We start from the raw sequence: 18,885 nt of genomic DNA on the forward strand, positions 1-18,885 counted from the left end.
AGAGCCCAAGCCCTGACTTTTGTCAAGCTTGGCATTTCCCAGAGACATCCTGAGCACATTACATTCCCAGGGTACCCACAGAACTGCCCCCGCTCCCTGCACCGCTCATCTCATCTCATAGTGAATTTTGCAATTATAAAAGTTTAAGAAGGAGAGATTTTAATCTCTGCATATATGTTAGTGTCAGTTTGAATTACATATGGGAGAATAAGCACTATAATCTTTTTGGCCTTTAAATCTCTGGATCTAGTGACAACCTTATTTTATGGACAAAGAAGATAACAATTATGTCAGTTTTAGAAACTCATTCTCAGCTATCCACTTCCCACTCTTAAAAGTTTTTCTTGAAAACACAACTGAAAAGAGAGATGAGGCTTTACTGAAGAAAAGTTGGTTAGGAAGAGATTTTGATTTAGGTAAATAAGAATACTTTTGGAAACCAGGCTAGACTTCAGACAGCTTCCAGGCCCAAGGATGGGAATGAGGGTAGTTGTTAGTCTATTTAGCCTCTTCTCACTTGGTTTTGAATTTGCTACCCAGTCGCCTTTCGCAGCAGGGTTGACCCTTCATTGCTTTTTGGATGGCACCCTCCACATACAGGCTCTTTTGCTAAGTCCTGTCACCCTGAGATGTGTATATTTCTTTTATCTTCTTTAGGAGGTAGGTAGGTCTACTCGGAGCCAGAAGACTCTAACCCAACATCTGGTATAAGAAGATGCAGTAGAAATTCTGTGTATCCAGCTAGCTTAAACCTATGTATTTTTATTAGAAAAAAAAATAATGTGACTGCTACTTTTTAAGATTTGGAAGCGGGCACTAGTGCACCTTTTTGTTAAAACTGTAACACTATGTAAAAAATAATCAGGAAGCTATTGGCATTTTTATAACAACTATTAAGTTATATGAAGTGTGAGTGTAGTAACCAGCTTTGGAGACAAAGTCTTCATTCAGGGCTACAGCAGCTGTGCAGGGAGAGCCCAGCTATGAAAGGGGAAACTGGACTAACTTTCCCCTTCCTCAGTGGTGTTTGAAATGTGTATATTTTCTTACATTTGCATCAGATTTGGGGTCTGCCAGTTCTTTCTTCTTATGCTCTAATTTGATATTTCATATTATTTCATGACTAAGAAATTTAAGGATTTTAACATTTGGGGGCAGTATTTTCTATTCATAATAAAAGTAGTTTGATGTCTGGATAGATTTAAAAAAAAAAAGGTTGATGGAAGCTGGTCTTGTTGCTAAAGTAAATCTTTCTATAAATAAATGCAGAAACATCTGTGAAGGGCATAGTCTGAATGTGGCAGACATATGAATTGCGTCAATTCCCATCTTGTGGCCAAGATTTCTTCCTTGGGCTTTCTTTATAGCTAATGTTGTGGCAAAGTTTCACATTCTCACAGCATTAGGCAATAAAATGGTCAAAAGGAATGGTGCCAAGTTACCCTCTTTTTTAGGTTAGTCAGTAGTAGGAATTTGTACTTACCAAGGAAAAGTGCAGTGTATTTTTGTTTTTATTTTTTAGCACTGAAGACCTGAGAGGTCTCCTTCAACTTCAATTTTAGCCCTGGCTTTAGGCAGTTTTCCAAATGTAAAACTGCTTTCAAGAAATGAGTGTGGTATCACAGGGAGCTGGAGTCAGTAGAAAAAGAAGACACAAAGTCTCTCCTAGAACTCCATAGGCCCATCAAATGACCTTTTATAGAAACAAATGAAATTCCTTTTTCAAAAGCACAAAAATGCTAATTGAAACCAAACCAAACAAACCCACCCCACAAGGACTGCAATTCAGATGGCTAAAGGGGAAGAGTGGGGACAGGGGAGGAAAATTCTTGGGAAAATTATTTGAAGCCATACACTTGTATTTTGCTCTTTGGTGATTGTATGTTAAAATGGAATGATTTAGTATTTTTAAGATAAAAGTTAGCCAGGACTGTAAGAACCCTATGTACCTTTGCAGGTGCCTGTGTAGATCCTCCTAGAATACCTGTGTGGTGCTGTCCTTCCTCAAGACTACCTCGTTCTCACTGACTCGGAGACTCCTGCCTGCTGAGGTGAGTGGTGCTGAGGTGTACTCCTTACATGCATTATATCCTAGAAGAGTAGCACTTTCAATGACTTTTAAAAAAACCTGTCAAAGTTTTGGGAGACTTTTATAGATCACGTTCATTAGTAAACTCTTAAGAATCATCATTTGTAAGCCATTTATTTAGAGGAGGACTAAGTATAGTTGGTGATAGTATCTGTTGCCGCTGCAGTGTAATTCCTAGGTCCAAATTTGGGTCGACACTAAAAGCATCATAAAATATGCCTTAGGTTTCAAGTTTGGAGTCTGAACCAAAATATTTCGAAGCTGTGTGTCACCACTCTTGGGCTTTCTGAGCACTATTCTACTAATGCTATAAATTGGCAACCTCTTTTAAAGCAGAAAAGTATTTCTAATAATGAAAGGCTAGAAAATCTTGATGGCTAACTAGTTTTTCAGACTTTTCTCTATAATAATCTTGGTAAGTCTGGAAAATTCTTTAGCTTGTGTTTCTATTTTTTAATAATGTCTGTTATTGGCTTCATTAAGTCAAGGGGGGCATAAAAATCTCCTTATGTGAGGATATTCAACTAAATTACATCTCAGTTTTAGTATGCTTGCTGTATGTCATTCTCTTGTCTCTTGAGCATTTATATGACTTATTGGTCCCAGGAGGGAAAATAACTTGACCTTGTTTGTAGTAGGTAAATCACTTATGAATAAATTGTTCACACTTTAGAGGTAAATAAACTCTGTAAGGGCACCAGCCAGCATGCTGTCTCATAAATTCCTTAATCTCTCATTTGCAAAAGTTATGTGTGTGCATTTTTAACTAGATGCTGGATCTCAAAGGTCTCACATAAACTGATTTCCCCCTGAAATAAAAAACTTTAACTTCACAGCCTTCTAATAATTGCTAGATTATATGGAGAGACTGGACTCCTAAAACCACAAATCCACATCCTCACCAGTTCAGTTGCCCTTTTGTAGACCCTGGTATGTTGCTTACAGCATTAGCAAAAACCATGACTAGAAGGCTGCAGATGTTGAGAGTCAAAAGATAGCCTGATTCTAATAAGGCAATTTTGTTATATCCACGTGAGAGTCAAAAAGGCCTATTCAGACCCTATTTTTAAGACCTTACCATTTGTAATATGGCCTAAAAAGGAAAAGTGTAAGAAAAAAGAAATGTACTATGAAGTACAATTGACTAAAGTTCTCTCTGATTGTCACTTAAATTTTAGTTTTGGCTACCATTACTGATGAAGCTGTGCTATAAAGCTTTCTTTTATACATTAATTATTTTTTATTAAGGAGGATCTATGTGTAAGTTATACCACGAGGAACTGTGGTTGAGGCTTAATGTTTGGGGATTTTGTGTATTTGGGTTTGAACATTTTAGTTGTTTTGTTTCTCTGGATCACTAGTAGTTATCCACTAATACAGGTGGGGATTGTATGAGTTTGATTGATTGGGGTTTGCTGCTGAAGAGTTTTCATTTTTTGTGGTTTCTTCTCAAACATTCAATATTCTCTAGGTCAGCAGCCTTTAATTTTGATCCTTGACTTACAGTTCAAAGAGACTCCTTTAGCTTACTGCTTTGTTTCCCTTTTTTGAATGAAGTGTTATTTAAAAAGGTTTTAAATAAATGGTCTACCTAGCATTGAGGTACATCTGTACCTGAAACTTAGAAAACTTGTTTGCCTCTGTTGGCTACTGAACCCAGTTTACAGGAGAGGGACTTCCCTAAACCTTTCTGAATGAAACATCCAGTTCTAGTCATGTTAACTTTGGTGGTCAGCAAAACCAGCTTTGAAGTCTCAGTATTGTACACTGTAAAACAATCTTAATTTTTTTTCATGGAGCTACTTAAAAATTTTAATTTCTTGCAATCAGAATATCTTTCTACTAAATCACATTTTTTCCCCATAATGATGCAGTTTCTCTTGAGCCATTTTTCTTTTAGAGCATGTGATATTAGAGAATAATTTACAGTTTATCACGAGATACCTTTGTTAGGCTGTGTGAAAAGAAACTTTAAAGCTCATATTTTGTGTAAAAAGACAGATTGGGTAAAACAATAAATTTTACAGATTATTTATTTACTTCTTTTTCTGTTCTAGATAGGACTGTAATCTTCCCTCATCCCCCCTTTCTAGTACTTTCCCATAAAATGCGTTAGTGAAGGGAAAATAATGATAAACAGGACTTAGTTCTATAAGAGTTCAAAACTGCCTTCCAAGTAATTTTCCATAGTTTCTGGAATGAAACGTATGGCAGTAATGTACTTTGCCTCTGGTAATGGAAAGTAGTTTAAAAATACTCTCAATATTTTATATTTTAAAGGGTGTGTGTATGTGTGTGTGTGAGTGTATGTGTTTTCAGGTTTTTCTGTCCCATGTAGATTTAATGGAATTATTTTTATATGCTTATACCTGTTTTTACGGGTTTAGATGGGGGCATTTTTGAATAAAACTTGTAACGAGGTGTTTATTGTTACAGATAATTTGTGCATGCAAGTTTTAGAAGGCTTGAAATGATCTTGCAGAGAAAACTACTTGATAGGAGGGGGGTGACATTTTCTGTAATTTAAGTTGTCATAGTAACCTGCATCAAGACGCATACTTGGAATCCAGGCCTGAAGAATTTCAGTGACAATAAACATTCCAATTGCGTTCATCATCCTTTTTTTGGCCAAGAAAGGAGCCATCCATTGTGACCTAATTATTTTATTTCTGTTTTTAGAAGATGAGTAACAATTTGCATGTTTCAGCGCTTTGAAACTTCCCTAGTAGAATAAAAATGAAAAAAAGTTCAGCTGTTTATATTTGAGATTGACATTTTCTGATAATGTATCGTAAACTAGTTATTTCAGATTTTGAGACAGGTTTGGTGTGATGATTACTTAATGAAATATGAAAGAAACAGGATTTGATACTGATTGAAGAAATTGCCATATCCATTGGTTAACGTGCAAGTCTAATATTAAGAATATTGGAATTTGGTTTTCATGAAGCTCTGACTCGAGAATGTTATGACTTCCCTATTATCAGTTTGCTAATATTTTTATTTGATGGCATTTTGTACTGCAGTCTTAATTGGGTACAAATGTATTTTAGTAAAAAGGATGAGGCATCGTTTTTATTAGTGGAGTCAGCTTGCTTTGAGAAATTTGTATCCAGACATCATTTTTAGATACAAAGGACTGTAGAATATTGTTTCTGAAGAAAAAGCTTTTTTTTTTTTTTTGAGATGGAGTTTCGCTCTTGTTGCCCAGGCTGGAGTGCAACGGCGTGATCTCGGCTCACTGCAACCTCCGCCTCCTGGGTTCAAGCGATTTTCCTGCCTCAGCCTCTGGAGTAGCTGAGATTACAGGCATGCATCACCACTCCTGGCTAATTTTGTATTTTTATTAGAGACGGGGTTACACCACGTTGGCCAGGATGGTCTCGATCTCTTGACCTCGTGATCTGCCTGCCTCAGCCTCCCAAAGTGCTGGGATTACAGGCGTGAGCCACCGCGCCTGGCAAGAAAGCTTTTTTTAAGGTTTGATTCTCTCTTGCCTTCTGTAAGATATTGAATGCTAGCTAAGATTATTTGAAGTTAAAAATTCTCAAACAAAGAATACTAGGAGAAATAAGGTGATAAGAGTGAGTATGTGTGGGCGTGTATGTGTGTCCATTCATTTAAGGAAACTTGGAAAATAAATAGGGAGAGTTCATGGCTAGTCTGATTAATAAAAAAACAAAATCTGTTTACCAGGAAAATGTGAAGGAAAATAACTTCACTCCTCTCAATGTTTAGAGATATTTACTGTTAATATTTTATGGGAAGTATCTATAATTTTTTTTTCTAGTCAATATATAATCTATTGAGGATCTGTTATTTGCCAGGTAGGCTTAAACAATAAACAAGACAAAGACTTTACCATCATGGTTTTTACAGGCTCTGGGACAAGTAAATAGAAAATGACACAGCAGTATGATAGGTGAGTCTTCTGATGGAGGGAGAGATGAGTGAGGTTTACCTACCTAAACTAGCCTGAGTCACAGAGAAGTGATCAGATTAACCTTTAGAGGACTCAATAATTTCAAACCCAAATTAGTTTCCTGATTCACGGTGAAATCAAGAGAAACTTTTTCCACCAAACCATGCTGTGATATTGATAACAATGACTAATATTTATGTAGCACTTTCTATGGGAAGTATCTATAATTTTGTAAACAACATTGAGATCAAGCTCAGCCAAAATACTAAAACGGTGAATTTGACCTAAAATTTTATTAGAATTTGCAACATACTTGCTGTTATCAATAGTGTCTAAAATAGCACTGATGGGCTAGGCATGGTGGCTCACACCTGTGATCCCAGCATTTTGGGAGGCTGAGGCAGGAGGATCACTTGAGTTCAGGAGTTCAAGACCCTGTCTCTACAAAAAAAATTTTTTTAAATCAGCTGGGCACAGTATTGCAACCTGTAGTTCCAGCTACTCTGGAGGCTGAGGTGGGAGGATTACACCACTGCACTCCACCCTGGGTGACAGAGAGTACTGTTGAAAAGGAGACTAAAAATTATTTGCAGATAATAAAAGTTCCCAAGGCAATCCACTAAAATGGAGTTTAGTAGGGTTCCACTATAAATCATGTAAATATCATGATCTTTTGTGTATGATAATAACAACCTGTTTAAAAATATGAGGAAAAAAGCCCATTCGTAGTAGCAACAAAACATATGCCAGGGATTAAACTTGGTAAGAAATGCAATTGGCCTATAGAAAGGAAACTAGTAAACTTTGCTCTGAAGATGATGAGGAGACTCATGTTTCTGGATAGGAAGACAATTCTTTAGTTAGTTTTAATATTTTATATTGATTTGTAAGTTGAATATAACTCCAAGCAAAATCTCAGGAATTTCTCATAGATCAGTGATTCTGAATTATTTTATATTTTTATAGAATAAATAAGAGCCAAGAAATGTTTATACAGTAAAGAAGAATAATGAAGGGAAAGTTGTAATGCTAGATATTAATTTGAAAATGGTATGATGTTGATAAAATAGACAAATATTTGGAGCAGAATGGAAAGCTCAGAAGAATGTTGTATTGATAAAAGTGCCACTGCAAATAATGAATGTAAAAATGTGTAATACATATACTAGAAAAGAGTGTATATGAATATCTATCTTGGGCTTGGGAGAAAGAAGGTACTAAAACATAGAATCAAATGTTAAAACGGAACAATTCGTATGTGTAATGATACTAAAAATTAAAATAATTTAATTTTGCTTATGTCACAAAAAGGCAGTCACCTGGGGAAAATATTCAAGTCATGTATTCAAATTTTTTTCTTTCTATAATATGTAATTACATTATTAATATATAATTACATTGGTAATATATAGTCATCTGTCACTTAACAGGAATACACATTGAAAAATGTGTCTAGGTGATTGTTGTTGGGGTGCGAAAATTATAGAGTGTACTTCTACAAACCTAGATGGTATAGCCTCCTACACACCCAGGCCATATGATAGCCCATGGCTCCTAGGCCACAAACCTTTACAGCATGTGACTGTACTGAATACTGTAGGCAATTGTAATACAGTGGTAGATATTTGTGTGTCTAAATGTATCTAAACATAGAAAGGGTATAGTAGAAATACTGTATAAAAGATTTAAAAGTGGTGCACCTGTATGGGGTATTGCCTAGAATGGAGCTTGCAGGTCTGGAAGTTGCTCTGGGTGAGGCAGTGATTGTTTAGTGAATGTGAGGGCCTAGGACATTATTGCACTCTTCTGTAAACTTTGTAAACACTGTGTACTTAAGCTGCACGTGTATTTTAAAATTTCCTTTTTTTTTTTTTTTTTTGAGACTAGGGTCTCTGTCACTCAGGCTGGAGTGCAGTGGCATTGTCACAGTTCACTGAAGCCTTGACCTCCTGGGCTCAAGTGATCCTCCCGCTTCAGCCTATCGAGTAGCTGGGACTACAAGTGCATTTCACCACAGCCAGCTAATTTTTAATTTTTTTAAAGTGCATTCCATCATACCCAGCTAAATTTTAATTTTTTTTTTTTTTTGTAGAAACAAGGTCTCACTGTGTTGCCCAGGCTGGAGTTGAACTCCTGGGCTCAAGCAGTCCAGCCACCTCAGCCTCTGAAATAGGTGGGATTACAGGCCTATTTTTAAGTTTTAAAAATTAAAAATTTTTATCCACTGTGCTTTTCCTATTAACAATTTTTATTCTTCAATATGAAATTAACCTTAGCTTACTATATAACTCTTTTACGTTATGAACTTTTAAATTTTAACTTTGATTGTTTTGTGATAACACTTAGCTTAAAATACAAATACATTGTACAGCTGTGCAAATATATTTTATTTATATTCCTATTCTATAAGCTTTTTCTATTTTTAAAATTATTTATTTTCGAACTTTTTTGTTAAAAACTAAGACACAAACACACATTTTAGCCTAGGTCTACACAGAGTTGAGATTACCAATATCACTTTTCACCTCCACATCTTATCGTACTGGAAGGTCTTCAGGGGCTATAACACATATAGAGCTGTCATCTCCTATGATAACAGTGCCTTCTGCTGGAATATCTCCTGAAGGACCTGCCTGAGGCTGTTTTACAGTTAACTTTAAAAAAAAAAAAGTAGGAATACCCTCTAAACTATGGATTAAGAGTATAGTAAATACACAAACTGGTGACGTAGTCATTTATTATCATTTTCAAATATTATGCATTGTAAATAATTTTAAGTGCTGTTTCGAAGACTGGCAGTGCAATGAGTTTGCTTACACCAGCATCAGCACAGACACTTGAGTAATGAATGCATTGTGCTACAGTGCTATGATGGCTACGCCGTCACTAGGCCAATAGGAATTTTTCAGATCCAGTGTAATCTAATGGGGCTATATGTGGTCCATCGTTGACTAAAAACATTGTTATGTAGTGCATGACTGTATGACATAGTATATAATTACAATATATAACAAATAGAGTTGGTCAGGCACAGTGGCTCATGCCTGTAATCCCAGCACTTTGGGAGGCCAAGGCGGGTGGATCACCCGAGGTTAGCAGTTTGAGACCAGCCTGGCCAACATGGCAAAACCCTGTCTCTACTAAAAATACAAAAATTAGTCGGGCTTGGTGGCAGGTGCCTATAATCCCAGCTAATTGAGAGGCTGAGGCAGGAGAATCACTTGAACCTGCGGGGTGGAGGGTGCAGAGAGCCGAGATTGCATCACTGCACTCCAGCCTGGGTGAAAGAGCAAAACTCCATCTCAAAAACAAACAAACAAAAAAAGCAAATAGAGTTAATACCCGTATTATATAAAAAATTATTGGCCAGGCACAGTGGCTCATGCTTGTAATCCTAGCACTTTGGGAGGCCAAGGCGGGCAGATCACGAGGTCAGGAGTTTGAGACCAGCCTGACCAACATGGTGAAACCTCGTCCTACTAAAAGTAGAAAAAAATTAGCCAAACGTGGTGGTGCGCACCTGTAATTTTAGCTACTCAGGAGGCTGAGGCAGGAGAATCACTTGAACCCGGGAGGCAGAGGTTGCAGTGAGCAGAGATCATGCTTGATCTCTTGGATGTCTTTTATTTCTTTCTCTTGCCTTATTTCTCTGACTAGGACCTCCAGTGCTGTGTTGAATAGGAGTGGGGAAAGTAGGCATCCTTGTCTTGTTCCAGTTTTTGGAGGAAATGCTTTCAGTTTTCCTCATTTAGTACGATGTTAGCTGTGGGTTTATAGTACATGATGTTTATTATTTTAGCACATTGTATTATTGAAGATTCAAAAACATATACATTTCACACATATAAATAACCTATATGTAAATGTAACTCATTCATCTAGAGTTGATTTTTATATATGGTGACAGGGATCCAGTTTCATTCATCTACATTCAGCTATTTAATTTCCCAGCACCATATATTGAAGAGGGTGTCCTTTCCTCATGTATGGTATGTTCCTTCTGTGCCTAGTTTGTTGAGTGTTTTTATCATGAAGGGATGTTGAATTTTATCAAATGCTGTTTCTGTGTCTATTGAAATGATCATATGGTTTTTATCCTTGATTTTGTTTAGGTGATGTATCACATTTATTGATTTGCGTATGTTGAACCATCCTTGCATGCCTGATATAAAACCCATTTGATCATAATGGATTATCTTTTTGATGTGCTGTTGAGTTCAGTGGGCTCGTGTTTTGTTGAGGATTTTTGCATCTGTGTTCATCAGGAATATTGCAGACCTTTGTTCCTGTAATTCTCAATTCTGGCAGTGGGAGAAGTAAGATAAGAATGCTCATACAGTGCAACTAGTAGGCAGACTATTATGCAGCCAGTAAAAGAGTTTGTCTGCTTATCTATAGATTTTTTTAACTCTTCAATGAAATGGAAAAATGATAACCTGAAAAGTGACAATATCAGGACATAATATATTATAACCTTTAAAAAATAACTATATAGAGGGAATAAAAACCTAGAAGGAAACATACTAAAGTGTTAATGATGATTTTTCTCCAAGTGGTAGAACTATAGGAAATAATTAATGTGTTCATTTAAAACAGAGATTATGTAAAGCAAGTATGTATTATATTAATAATCAGAAATTTTAAATATAGATTATATTTTTTAAAAAATCTAAGGTTGACCCGATGTCTATGATTTCATCATATGCCTTTTAAAATACATATATATTTATAGTAAAAAATACATTTTCCATAAGGATAAATGTATCAAGGGGCCAGGTGCGGTGGCTCATGCATGTAATCCTAGCACTTTAGGAGGCTGAGGTGGGAGGATCACTTGAACCCAGGAGTTTGAGACCAGACAGGGCAACATGGTGAAACCCTATCTCTACAAAAAATACAAAAATTAGACAGGTGTTGTGACGTATGCCTATAGTCCCAGCTACTGGGGAGGCTGAGGTGAAAGGATTGTTTGAGCCTGGGAGGTCAAGGCTGCAGTGAGTTGTGATTGCGCCACTGCACTCAAGACTGGGTGACAGACTGAGACCCTGTCTCAAACATAAAAAACAAAACTTCTTGAGACTGGACTGTACACAGAATTGAATAACAAGGGGCATATCACAGTCTCTAGGCAGGGATGAATATACTGAACTCCTGAGCTGTTATTAATGAATGATTTGACTGAGATTTATGCCTGCATTGTCAATATCATGCTTCCTGGAGGTGTGGGGCTCAGCATCTTTGGGAATGAGAAAGAGCAGTGTGTTCCTGTCTTAGTCTACAGTTGACCTTGCACACAACATGGGGGTTAGGGAGTGCCAGCCTCTTGTGGAGTCAGAACTCTGCATATAACTCTTGACTACCCCAGAACTTAACTACTAATAGCCTATTGTTGACCAGAAGGCTTACCAATAACATACACTGTCAATTACCACATATTTTGTATGTTATATGTATTATATAGTGTATTTGTACAATAAAGTAAAAGACAGTGTTATTAAGAAAATCATAAGGAAGAGAAAATATATTTACTATACAGTAAGTGGAAGTGGATCATCAGAAAGGTCTTCATGTTGAGTAGGCTGAGGAGGAGGAGGAAGGGGAGCTCTTCTGACATGACATGTCTGGTACCTTCTACTTTTCTGAAATTCTGGAAAATAGGTTTTTAGCAAAATCAAAGTATTAGTCATTGTATATTTAAACTGTTCATTGAAAAAAAGTAATACAGTAAGTGAAAGGTATAAAATGAGGTGGTTCATGCTTATAATCCCAGCACTTTGAGAGGCCAAAGCAGAAGGATCACCTGAGGCGCCATGGATTTGAGGCCAGTCTGGGCAACAAAGGGAGACCCTGTCTTTACAAAAAGTTAAAAAAAAAAAAAAAAATTGAAGTTATTTAATGAAAAATAAGGTTTCATTCTTTCTCACTGTTTTTCCTCTATCCAAAGGTAATCATTATTAGCAGTTTCTTGGGTTTCTCTGCAGAAAAAGAAATGTGTACGTATAACATGTGTATTTATGTCTTTTTAAATTTTTACGGATGGGGTGTGTGTGTGTGTGTGTTTTACACTAGGTTTTTGTTTTGTTTTGTTTTACAGATTGATTTGTTTAATTGCCAGATTAATCTTAAAGGCAGATATGATAATAGTTTGCAGGTTGAATTGGTGAGAGTTTGGTGACCATTTATTATTGGTTTGCATTCTTTCATGTGGCTGAGTTTGTAAAAATGGGGTCAGTATGTAATTACCTGACAGGTGTGAGACTGCGACTGATTCTACTCCTCATTGCACTGGTGACTGTCATCTTAATCAAGTCATTCTCTATGACCTGGTTTTAATACCTGAATGTTGAGACTGTGCCTATATTAACCTGAATGCAGTAGAGAAAATGTAAAAATAAGACAAGGTTAGAATATAAAATCTTTTTTGTTGTTGTTGTTTTTAAGCTCTACTAAGATAATTTTGCAAAGGCTATTTCTTTTATCTAAAGTGAGCTTTGTGAAAGTTATAATATTAGAATAGGATGAAACCCATTGTTTCTGCCTTTGAGGAACATATAGTCTCACCATGTTAAGGTTCATATCAGATGGGAAAAATACAGCTTTTATTGCCACATAATACCATATTATATCAGCTAATGCCCTGTCTCTCTCTCCCCTACTTTTACTTTCTCCCAGATTTCAGCTAGGCTATACTTGCTCCTTAGAAATTTTAGAAAAACTTGTCTTGAACCTCCAATTTCAATACTTGTGACAGTTTCTCTGTGATCTTCCTAAGTCCAGAGTTCTGTATCAGTTGAATGGCTTTTCATCTGTCTTTGTCATCTACTTCAATGTGTAGTCTTCGATTTTGCCCTTTAAAGCTTTAAACGTTAAACCTTTCTCTTCCATTGGTTTCTATTAAAAGACAAATATGGGTGCATATGTGCGCGTGCGCGCGCGCACACACACACACACACACCCCCCCCACACACCCCCTGCTTAGTAGACCTACACACACACACACACACACACACACACACACACACACACACACACACACACACACACACACACACACCCCACCCCACACCCCCTGCTTAGTAGACCTACCCACCCTGCTTAGTAGACCTACCCAGGAGTTAGAAAAAAGATACTCATGTTATAGGACGGGCAGCCTTGATTTCTTCCTGGTCCCTGGCTTCATCCTTATCCCTATCCTTTTCTTCTTCCCTTCCCTTCAGGATGTCCCAAGGAACTGTGTCTGTGTTCTGTAGTTTCAGAAATTGCCATATATCATCTAGGGTGATTAATCTGGGTGCAAGTCAGCTTCTCATGTTATTGTATGCCCTTGAGTACTTGGTTTCTCTAAGATCTCTTTTAGGTCTCTAAAACCTCCACTCTCCTTACTTGAATATTGGCTATAATGATATCTGCTTTAGTGGATGTTTGAAGACTAAATTATATATGTAAAGGACTTAGCATTTAAGCAATTCAGTGAATGATAACTGTCATCCTTTTTATTAAAATAGTACTGTTTTTCCCAAATGCTTGTCTTGCTGTAGACATGGACTACATATTTGTTTATATAAGTGGACTTTCAGTCTTTTATACTTAGGGGTAGTTGTTTAAACCAGACACTTTGGAGAGGGAACTAGGGCACTATTGATAATTACACCGGAATAACAGTTTAAACCATTGCTGTTCCAGGTAAACCAGGACCCATAGTCACTCTAGATAATTGCCTCGTTTCTGACTCATGGTGCGTGCTCAGAGAACAAGGGCCCTTGTCCATTGAGTGGGACGGTGTTGGAATAGTGGAACATGGGACGAAACGAGGTCACATTCATCTTTCTTAGCTTTAGTTCTTACTCATTAAAATCGAGTTTAACAATACTTAGTTCATTTTGGGTTGCTATAGAGGAATACCTGAGACTAGGTAATTTGTAAAGAAAAGAGGTTTATTTGGCTTACAGTTCTGATGTCTCAAAAAGTTCAAGATTGGGCAGCTGGTGAGGGCCTCAGGCTGCTTCCACTCATGGTGGAAAGTGAAGGGGAGCCAGCGTGTGCAGAGATCACATGGGGATAGAGGAAGTGCTTTAGGGGTGGCAAATGAGGGGTTGGCCTGAGGGAGGAGGTGCCAGGCTCTTTTCAGCAACCAGCTCCGGCAGAGCTCATAGTGAGAACTCACTCACCATCAGGGGAGGGCATTAACCTATTTATGAAGAATCCGCCCCCATGACCCTGACACCTCCCACTAGGCCCCATGTCCCCACTGCCACACTGGGGATCAAATTTCAACATAACAGCAGACTAGAGGAAGTCATAGGCGTCAAAGTTTGGATCTTTTGTAAAAGGAACAAAGCCTTTTCACCATTATCTTTCATAGTTGTTCTCCTCACTAGCAAATCTGTCTCTCAGACCTGGCATTACCTAGACTTGAGGCTTACAGCGTCTACTGGAAGGACAGGTAGGTAGTAAGTGGTAATAGTCATGTTGTATATACTGCAAGAGCAGAATGAAGAAGGTGCCTGGGAGCACAGAAGGAGCTCCTTCAACTGTGCAGAGGTGAAGGAGGGCTTCTTGTTTGATGTCAGTGTAGCTGAGTTTGTAAAGGTGAGTGGGTCTTAAGAGAGGCCTACTCTCACAGGAAGTAGCTTCTGCAAAGCCCAGAAAGGAACAGGGGCATAGTGTTTTTGGGGAAAAGCAAGTAGAGCCGAGTGTGGGCGGGGGATGGCTGACTTAAAAGCAGCATTCTTACCCTAGTTTAATAGAAACAGCCTTTTAGTGGCATTGGGCCATATGGTAATTGAAAGGATCAAAATTATTTATATAAGTACATAAAATTCTAGTTGGAGGATAAGCAGAAGTATTAACAATTTGGAATAACCTAAACCTCACATCTGTGTAAGTAGAAAAATTACATTTTTTATTCCTGATCATTTCTTTATCATCTCAAGACATTAATATTTAATACATCCTCATTCTTCAAAAGGATATTACTTTAAAATGTTCTCACATCGGGTGCGGTGGCTCACACCTGTGGCTCACATCCCAGCACTTTGGGGGGCTGAGGCGGGCAGATCACAAGGTCAGGAGACCAAGACCATCCTGGTTAACATGGTGAAACCCCGTCTCTACTAAAAATACAAAAAATTAGTCAGGTGTGGTGGCGGGCGCCTGTAGTCCCAGCTACTCTGGAGGCTGAGGCAAGAGAATGATGTGAACCTGGGAGGCAGTGCTTGCAGTGAGCCAAGAAAGCCACCAGACTCCAGCTGGGGCGACACAGCGAGACTCCGTTTAAAAAAAAAAAAAAAAAAAAAAAAATTCTCACTTAAATGTTAGATATAGATAGATAATATTAGAAGCCATGCTGTTTCCAGCCAGTTGATGTAATGTTGTTCTATTCCCTTCAGCATGTTCTTCTGTGAGCCGCTGTAGCTACTAGACAATTTTACTGTGTAAATTCTTTGCAAATTTGCCTTATTGGAGTGGGAATTATGTAAGGGATACAGTGATTAAAGATCATAATATTTTTGGTACAACAAATAATCTTTCAGAAACACAGGCTGATATTGTCATTTGTATTCCATTTTGCTCCAAGGATCATTTGAGTGTATGCTCTATATCTTTCTTATGTTAAGAAGTAGAAATATAGTGATTTTTACATTAATAACAGAGTAATTTCTTATAGTAATATTTGTGTTCTCATTTGAACATAAAGTAATGTCATATGGGTGGCTTGACCTCAGCTCTCTAGTACCATAGTGTCTGCTTCTGTGTAGGCATATTGCAAGCATCTGCATAGAATCTTAATTTTCTTTTTTACTTGGAAGGTACTTTGGAGATTCAGATTTGAGGTTGATGAAATCAAGACACAGTTAGAGACTGATACGCTCCCTCTAGCCTTCCCTTCTAGGTCAAGTCACTCTTTTATTCATCTTGGTGGTCTGGTGCATAGCCAGTAGATAAAGCTCTGCCAAATGAGCAGATATATCTGTATATTCACAGAGCCTGAATTACAACCCAGATCTTTTGACTTCCAAATCAGTCCAGTGTTTTTTCTTGCACACTGGTAGTCTCCCGTGTACCACAAAATGGATTTCTGTGGCAGCATTCCCAAGTTTCAAGTTATGATGCTTAGCTACCGGCTATCATAACACCATCCTTTTCTCACAAGAAATCCAAGCTCACCAACATGTTAGGATAAGGGACTATCTGGGCTGAGAACCAATGGATATATGAGGATGTTCTTGAATAAATTTTAATTCCACACTCAAGATGGAATTTTGTGTTTTTCAATATGTTGTTAACACTTCTACTGATCAAACTATAGAATAAAGCTATGTCTACAGGAGCATAGACCTTATTTCTAAGTAGTGTTTCTAAGCAGGAGTGATTCTGCCATCAGGGGTGTTTGGGAAATTGGTGAGGGAATTTTTGGTTGTTGCAATGATGGGAAGGCTGTTACTGGCATTTAGTGGATGGGTGGTGGCGGAGATGCTGGGCATCCTGTAGTGCACAGGACTATTCCACATAACAACTTCCAAATGACCCACGTTGGTATTTCCAAGTCATGAGACTGGATGAGATCCCCAAGGGAGTGGATAGAAATAGAGAGGAGGAGAAGACTAATGATTGAGACCTGGGATACTCAAATATTAAAAATTCCTAGAGCAGAGCAGACTGAGAAGGAACCCCAGTGAAGCAGGAGGAAAACCAAGAAAGTGCTGTGTCCTGGAAGAGAATGAAGAAAGTAGATCAGGAGGAAGGAGTGACAAACTGACCCTTATATTTAGCAAGGTGAAGGTGATTGGTGACCTCGATAAGAGTAGTTTGGTTAGATGGTAGGGGCAAAAGCATGGCAAGAATGAGCTTGATAGAGAATGGAAGGTGAGAAAGTGAAAGCAAGTGTAGACAATTCTTGAAAGGAGTTTTGCTGCAAAAGGAAGTAATCAGTGGGAGGAGAGGGATCAGAAGAAGGCTGTTGTGTTTAAGATGGGTAAATAGCTGTTTATTCTTTGATTGAAAAGGAAAACTGATGGAGAGAGTGGTGGTCCTGGAGTGAGGGTGAGGGAGTGGCATCCTGATGCCCACAGGGTCCTGCCCCTGCAGTAGTACTGGTCTCCAGGCCCCCCGTGTGCCATGGCCCAGGAATGGCTAACCAATGCCTAATCCATTCTGAGGCCTTGGGACCAGAAGGCTTCTTTACTCTCCAACATTTGTTCCTTTTTCATTTAGGAGAGTTGGTCAGGCACCAGCAAAGGGTTTGAGTTTTAAGTCAGAAATTAAATTAGAAATTAGAAATTAGAAGGGAAGGTAGAACCAGTGGCTTTTTCTCCATAGGCAATGACTTGAGAGCAGCTGAAGTTTTCCTTCTTGTCCCCTGGGGGACCATCTTTACCAAGATGGCACAGAGCCTGTAGAATAAAGCAAGTGAGTCATGCAGGAGGGCACGAAGTAGAAGGAGGCATTGCCCAGGGTCATGCAGGCCCAGCACCAGCACATGAGAATGGAACTCCCATGTATTTGTGCCCCAGCTGCCTAACCTGCCCCTCCTGATTACCCCGGCCCTGGGGAGGGCACTGTGGTTTAAGGGAAACAGTAGGAAAGCTCTTTCCTTAATTATCTCTTCTCATATTACCAGCTGGAGATTAATTGAATGTGCTTTAGTTTAATCTGCTATTTCCTTTCCCCCTTTATATTTAGTTGACTTCAGCCACCTTAAGGAATAGGAGGAGGATGTGGTGAGGAGGGAAAGGAATGCTTCTGGGCTGAACGATTCTATTGTTGGTGATAGGAGAGGGCGGGGAATGATTGATTCTGGGCCTTTGCACAACCGAGAGACAACGTGAGAGACTTCTGTATACCTAAGATGCAGGCAAGGGGGAACTAGGGGATAGAAAGGAGATAAAAGAGGGTCAATCCTGGTCACAAAGACCAGAAAAAAAAAAAAAACAGCTCCTCTCCACCTAAGTACCCTTGTCGTTTTTAAGTGTTGTAAGGGCCCTCATACCATTCTGTCTTTCCTTCCTTGGAATCCAAAAGTGATAGATATCACTCACCTTGTTAATTAATCCCAGGGTTCTGCCCAGTGCAGATCTAAAAGCAGTCTCCTGAGGCCGTCTGAGGAATGGTCCATCTTTGTACGTTAGAAACCACAGGAACCCTTACAGGAATGTCTACAGCATCTGGAAAATAATTCTCAAGGCGTAAGTTTATATTGTAGTTTCTTTGGGATGAGGCCTGCTGCTATTTTGGTTTGTGTTAGCCCCAGTTCTGCCTAAGAACTGAGTCAGTCATGTGTCCATGGAAAGAAATCCCCATTGAAAATAGTAGGTACTGACTGTAGCCAGGATTGCATAATCGGTCCTCTAAGAATTTCCTCAGAACCTTTCCAAAAAGATTAGCCAGGTGCTTCCCAGAAGAACTTTCCTCTTCCTGATGAGCAATATTATTTTTGAGAGTGGTAGATGACTCTTCTAAGCCTTGCTTCCTCCCTGCCTCCAGTCCCGAAAACACCTGAGTCAAGTAACTATGATAACTTGACATAATTAATTAATTGAGTGCTGTGGTTTGAATGTTTGTGTATCTCCCCCATTCCCCCCGAATTCGTATGTTGAAACCTAATCACTGTTAGGAGTTGTGACCTTTGGGAGGTGATTAGGTCATGGGGAGTCATGAAAGTAGGGCCGTCATAAATAGGATTAGTGCCTTCATAAAAGGCCCTGGAGAGCTGTCTTGCCCCCTCCGCCATGGGAGGACACAGCTAGAAGGCACCATCACTATCAGTGAACCAGAAAGCAGGCCCTCACCCGACGCTGAGTCTGATGGTGACTTCACCTTGGACTTTCCAGCTTCTAGAAAAGTGAGAAGAAAATTTGTGTTGTTTATAAGCCAC

At 38.6% G+C, this 18,885-nt stretch overlaps 1 protein-coding gene and 1 long non-coding RNA gene across 11 annotated transcripts in view; one reads left to right on the plus strand and one right to left on the minus strand.

Annotated features, from left to right (window-relative positions):
- The window catches only part of RASSF8 (Ras association domain family member 8), a 130,518-nt gene that overhangs the window by 34,497 nt on the left and 77,136 nt on the right, over positions 1 to 18,885 (plus strand). For 7 of the 9 annotated variants that reach the window (XM_024257072.3, XM_024257074.3, XM_054527000.2 and 4 more), the window contains exon 2: positions 1,958 to 2,051. The exons of the other annotated variants lie outside the window; for them this stretch is intronic. The gene's annotated coding sequence lies outside the window, so the exon portion shown is untranslated. The remainder of the gene's footprint in view (positions 1 to 1,957; positions 2,052 to 18,885) is intronic. 9 annotated transcript variants of the gene reach the window in all.
- The window catches only part of LOC134759494 (uncharacterized), a 76,805-nt gene continuing 73,759 nt past the window's right edge, over positions 15,840 to 18,885 (minus strand). Inside the window, exons 5-6 of one of the 2 annotated variants that reach the window (XR_010135740.1) lie at positions 18,050 to 18,175; positions 15,840 to 17,404 (exon numbers count right to left, since the gene is read on the minus strand). This is a non-coding gene — a long non-coding RNA (uncharacterized LOC134759494). The remainder of the gene's footprint in view (positions 17,405 to 18,049; positions 18,176 to 18,885) is intronic. The other variant, XR_010135741.1, reaches the window with a different exon arrangement.

The sequence above is a fragment of the Pongo abelii genome, chromosome 10, assembly GCF_028885655.2.
Source record: "Pongo abelii isolate AG06213 chromosome 10, NHGRI_mPonAbe1-v2.0_pri, whole genome shotgun sequence".
Taxonomy (NCBI): domain Eukaryota; kingdom Metazoa; phylum Chordata; class Mammalia; order Primates; family Hominidae; genus Pongo; species Pongo abelii.